The sequence below is a fragment of the Sinocyclocheilus anshuiensis genome, unplaced genomic scaffold, assembly GCF_001515605.1.
Source record: "Sinocyclocheilus anshuiensis isolate Anshui unplaced genomic scaffold, SAMN03320099.WGS_v1.1 scaffold1961, whole genome shotgun sequence".
In the NCBI taxonomy this organism is placed as follows: Eukaryota; Metazoa; Chordata; class Actinopteri; order Cypriniformes; family Cyprinidae; genus Sinocyclocheilus; species Sinocyclocheilus anshuiensis.
In genome coordinates this window covers 387506-393204 of record NW_015540090.1, presented here as the reverse complement: position 1 = coordinate 393204, position 5699 = coordinate 387506, and positions in this window count along the sequence as shown.

Below are 5699 nucleotides of genomic sequence, written 5' to 3'. Positions count from 1 at the left end.
TAGTAGGTGCATTTTAAAAATGTTTTTGCATTTTCCCGGTGGGCCGACGCACTTAAGGGGCCGACAGAATGTTTTTTTGGGGTTTTTTTGCCGAGGACCATCACGCAGGGACAGTGAGCAGCCACTGGCCCATTGGTTTGGGGCATTCTCCTGGTGGGCCGACGCACTTAAGGGGCCGACAAAATTTTTATTTGTAATTTTTTTGAGGACCATCACGCAGGGACAGCGAGCAGCCATTGGCCCATTGGTTTGTCTCCTGTATTGACAGAGTAAAACATCCAATCACAATGCGCTATAGACGGAGCGATTAAATATTTTGCTCCGCTGATATAAAGATCGCATCACCCCAACTTCTTCCTCATCGGCATTTCCCACGTTTTCACAGCAGATTTATCAAGAACAGGCTTGCTCTGCAGTGAGTGATGCGGGCCAAAGAGCAAGGCAGGAGGATAGAAATTAATACTTTTATTTAGCAAGGATGCTTTAAATTGATCAAAAGTGACGATAAAGACATTTATAACGTTACAAAAAAAATTCTATTTCAGATATATGCTGTTCTTCTGAACTTAATATTCATCAAAGAAACCTAAAAACATTCTACTCAGCTGTTTTCAACATAATAATAATAATAAATGTTTTTTGAGCAGCAAATCAGCCCTGATGACAGCCGTGACAGCTCAGTGGAATCCCGGAAAATAAACCGTGGAACTTTGACCAATGAGAGAACAGTTTACTCGCACGTGACTTGTATTAACAAATTTGGTCTGTTAAGAAACTTTGCCATGTGAAAGCGAACCGCACCAAGAATAAAAAGCAACATTGTAATAATTTTAATCCCGGTTTCGGAACAAAGCATTCGATCTACAGGTGTGAAAGCACCCTTTATCAACGGGTCCGGATCGGATCCGGGCCGGATGAACCGCTTTATTAGCGGATACGGGTAGGGTCTGGACCGGATCCGGTTCGGATCCGTAATCCTTATCTGTTCCGGATCCGTTGCGCTGTGCAAGTGGACTCCGATACGGACCCGTTTTGAGGATCCGTTCCGGAGCTTGTGGTGAATCCGGGGCGGATCCGCTCCATTGTCATTTTGCTATCTGGGTATGATCAGTGGTGTAATGTAACGAAGTAATAATACTTTGTTACAGTACTTAAGTATTTTTGGGAGTATCTGTACTTTACTTGAGATTTTATATTTCAGCCAACTTTTACTTTTACTCCACTACATTTCCTAATTAAAATGTATACTTTTACTCCGATACATTTCACCGAAGCATATTCGTTACTTACTACAAAAGGGGCATATCTGGGGTGTGCGATATACAGTATATCTTCTGCGATGATATGGTAAGTGTTGTGATGTGCGATCTGACATTATCTATCGCCAAATCACACACACAGAGTGCAAGCACGTGATTTTATTACTCGATTAAAATTCAAAATTCTAGGCATTCTAAATTGTAGATGGCAAAAATGCTTCTGAATGCTTTTTATATTTATATAATTTAATAGTTACCTTAATCTATATCACACAAAGAGTAACGTTTTTCAGCAGATAGCATGATAACAAATTTAATAATCATTTTATACAAGTTCAGTAATATTAGCAATAAGTGACTTACATTTTAGACATAATATTGCTTGTTTTTGCTCAGTTTTGCCAACGAAAATAGTTCCAAACAAAGATCACAGCACTGTTTTGCGTAATTGCCACCCGTCCCTTAAAATATACGGAATCGTTCCGTATTTAAAGGTAAAATTATGCGTCCCTTATCAAATCCATACGGGACGCGATTTGTCCCGTATTTTACAAAGGTCAAGGATTTTGCAGGGTGGATAATACTAATAGCAATTATAATGAAATACATTTCATAAGAAGTATTAGAGAAGTTCATTTGCGAGTGAATGCATTTTGGCGTCTTTGTTTCCATAGCGACGGAGTCTCCAGAACGCGCGCCAGTAAGGCTCTTTCACACGGAACAGGAACACAGCGTGTGGTAAACCTGCGTGCCTCACGTCCGCCCGGTACGCCCTTTGAACTAGTGATGGGAAGTTCGGATCATTTTACCGACTCGGACCTTTGAGTCTCGTTCAGCAAAATGAACGAATCTTTTTTCGAGTAATTTCGTTCATTTTAGCAAAATATAATTAAAATGTTACGTGTTACTTCCCCTAATATGTCTACTACTTACGCAAACGTTGATCACACTACAAACAATACAAAACTGCTATAAGAAACAGCCTGGTTCGAGTCTTCGGGTTTTTCCGAGTCGTTCGTTCATCACGTGACAGCCCCATAAGCTTTAACAAATGCAGTCTGAGCCGGAAAGAAAATTGATTAGTTTATCTCTCGAGTCTTCGGGTTTGAGTCGTTCGTTCATCACGAGACAGCCCCATACGCTTTAACCAATGTAGTCTGAGCCGGAAAGAGAATTGATTAGTTCATCTCTTGAGTCTTGGCTTTTCCGAGTCACTCGTTCATCACGTGACAGACCCATACGCTTACTCTATGCAGTCTGGTCCGGAAAGAGAATTCATTAGTTCATCTCTCGAGTCTTCGGGTTTGAGTCGTTCCTTCATCACGTGACAGCCCCATACGCTTTAACAAATGTAGTCTGAGCCGGAAAGAGAATTGATTAGTTCTTTTTTTTCTCTTTTTTTTTTATTGAAGATATAACATTCACAGGGGATACAGTCATAGCAATAAAATACACACACCCAGAATACAAAACAATAAATACATAAAGAATAATAAAAATGAAATATAAACAGAACAAAAACAAATGAATATAAAGTTAAACATCTTTTTTTTTTAATAAATAAATCATAAATAAATAAAAATAAAAATAACTTAAATAACTCATCAAGACCTAGCTTTTCGCTTCAAAGTGAGTTGTGGAACTGTCTCAAACATCTTTCATGAATGGCTCGATGTGATGGCTAAAGAATTACAATGCCTTGTCCGGTGGCCATCCAGAAAAGAAATCAGAAGAAATCTCCCCACCCTCTTCAAGACTACAGGTTTCTAAAAAGTTAGATGTATAATAGACTGTACTGAAGTGTTCACTGTGAGGCCAACTAGTTTGCAAGCACGAGCAATCACATACTCCCACTACAAATCACATAATACTGTGAAGTTCCTTGTTGGTATTAGTCCAACAGGAGCTATTACATTTTTATCAAAAGTCTGGGGAGGTCGTGCTAGTGACAAAGTTATAACAAAAAATTCTGGGTTGATTGACCTTCTTGAACAAGGAGACCATGTAATGGCTGATAGAGGCTTCAATTTTCCTGAATATTTTGCCAACAAATGTGTCCGTCTTCATGTACCAGCATCTACAAAGGGAAGAAAACAGTTGACAGGATTAGAGGTGACACACTGTAGAAAAATGTCACGAGTGAGAATCCATGTGGAAAGGGCCATAGGAAAATTGAAGTCATTCAGAATTCTGAGGAACACCCTGCCAGTCAGTATGGTCAAACGGAGAAATGATAACAGTCTTTGCACGATAAAATATTAATTGTTTGTGCAGCACTTTCAAATCTGGGGAAACCACTTGTACCAAAATAAAGCAGGACTGAACCACAACTTAATTTGATACAAGATAACTTTTTTTTATTACATATTTTAAAATGTCAAAAACATGCATTATAATATTTGTAGTGTTGCACTTGTATCAACATGTTTCACATGGATTGTAAATAAAAAATAAAATTATATTTTAGTAATGAACACTAACAAATACTGATTAACTGATTTATTGACTGATGAATAAAGTACTGTAGAATACGATTTCTGCTGTTTTTAATGTATTTATATATTTAATGTAAAAAGTGAAAAATATATATATTTTTAAGAAAACACACCCTTTTTCTTGCTAGACTGATTTTAGATCAGCACTACTGAGCTGCTTTTGAAACCATTTTCATGTAGCTGTCACTCAACTGCAGTCTTCCCTCTACAAATTCATCCACAACTTTTGGCAGCATGTGTTTAAAGTAAAAGCTACGTAGCCTTTGCATATATGTATTGACAAAACCCTTGTCATAAGGCACATCAAGCTCCAGGTGCTGTATTGGGGTCCAAATAACAAGACAGGATGTTTTCAGCCCGAGACAGTGCGGAAACCACTTGTACCAAAATAAAGCAGGACTGAACCACAACTTAATTTGATACAAGATAACTTTTTTTTTATTACATATTTTAAAATGTCAAAAACATGCATTATAATATTTGTAGTGTTGCACTTGTATCAAAATGTTTCACATGGATTGTAAATAAAAAATGAAATTATATATTTAGTAATGAACACTAACAAATACTGATTAACTGATTTATTGACTGATGAATAAAGTACTGTAGAATACGATTTCTGCTGTTTTTAATGTATTTATATATTTAATGTAAAAAGTGAAAAATATATATATTTTTAAGAAAACACACCCTTTTTCTTGCTAGACTGATTTTAGATCAGCACTACTGAGCTGCTTTTGAAACCATTTTCATGTAGCTGTCATTCAACAGCAGTCTTCCCTCTACAAATTCACTTTTGGCAGCATGTGTTTAAAATAAAAGCTATGTAGCCTTTGCATATATGTATTGACAAACCCCTTGTCATAAGGCACATCAAGCTCCAGGTGCTGTATTGGGGTCCAAATAACAATACAGGATGTTTTCAGCCCGAGACAGTGCATCCCTAACTGTACCTGCCTGTAGTAACCTCTGGGGCCTTTTGGGTTCAAAATGTACTGCCCACCCTCCACTCTGATGTCTTGGTTTGTTGCAGTGAGTGCATCATGAAGGGATGTGCAAGCACTGAGTGTGATGGGGCATTTTACTTCTAGCAGCCTGTTATCAGTGATACCATCAGGGCTTGCTGCCAGCCATGGGTCTCCTGCACACACCACCAACCCTCTGTCCATCACTATGCAGCCCCTCTCCCTAATCTGCTCGTTTGCAAGTCCCTCGCTTTCTTTCCCATACCTTGTGGCCACACTTATCTGGAACTTTGGGTAGAAGTGTTCATTGAAAAACTTAACGGGGTCAGTTGTCTCACGCTGAGGCACCTTGCTGGCTGTGCTTGCTGTTATGCGCAGCTTGCGTGCATCATGCCAGAATGGTTCAATGCTTTGTTTTCTTGTGTTTCTCTCTAGTTCCACCACTTGATCTGGGTTCGGTTTAATGAAGGCATCATAAAATGCTGTGCACCTAGGACAGCTCAGAGCACTACCATGTTCACTGTGGGGCTGAGCTAAGCTGCTGAACACTCCCTGACTGCTGGTGAAATCCTGACTACCTGACTCAGAGGCTGTGTCTGTCTCACTGCTGTCACACATGACAGAAAAGAGAGCGCAGTCTGGCACAACTTCCTAAAAGAAATGGTGAAAAGACCTTACCTACACTGCCATATATATAGTACTGAATCTTTTACATTAGACCAACTGGTTGATTTGTTAGAGATATATGAAATATAACTTACTTTCAGGGCTTTAAAAAGCTTTTTTGGTGACCCATCTGGATTTAGAGAGGGAAGGCAGAGGGGAGCTGGTAGCTTGATCTTTTTGCCAGGTTTCAAGAAATCGCACTGAGCTACTGGTTGTGGATCGGCCTAAAAGGATATTTGAAATCTATATTATACATAAATATACATTAGGTACGGAAAGTATTCAGACCCCCTTAAATTTTTCACTCTTTGTTA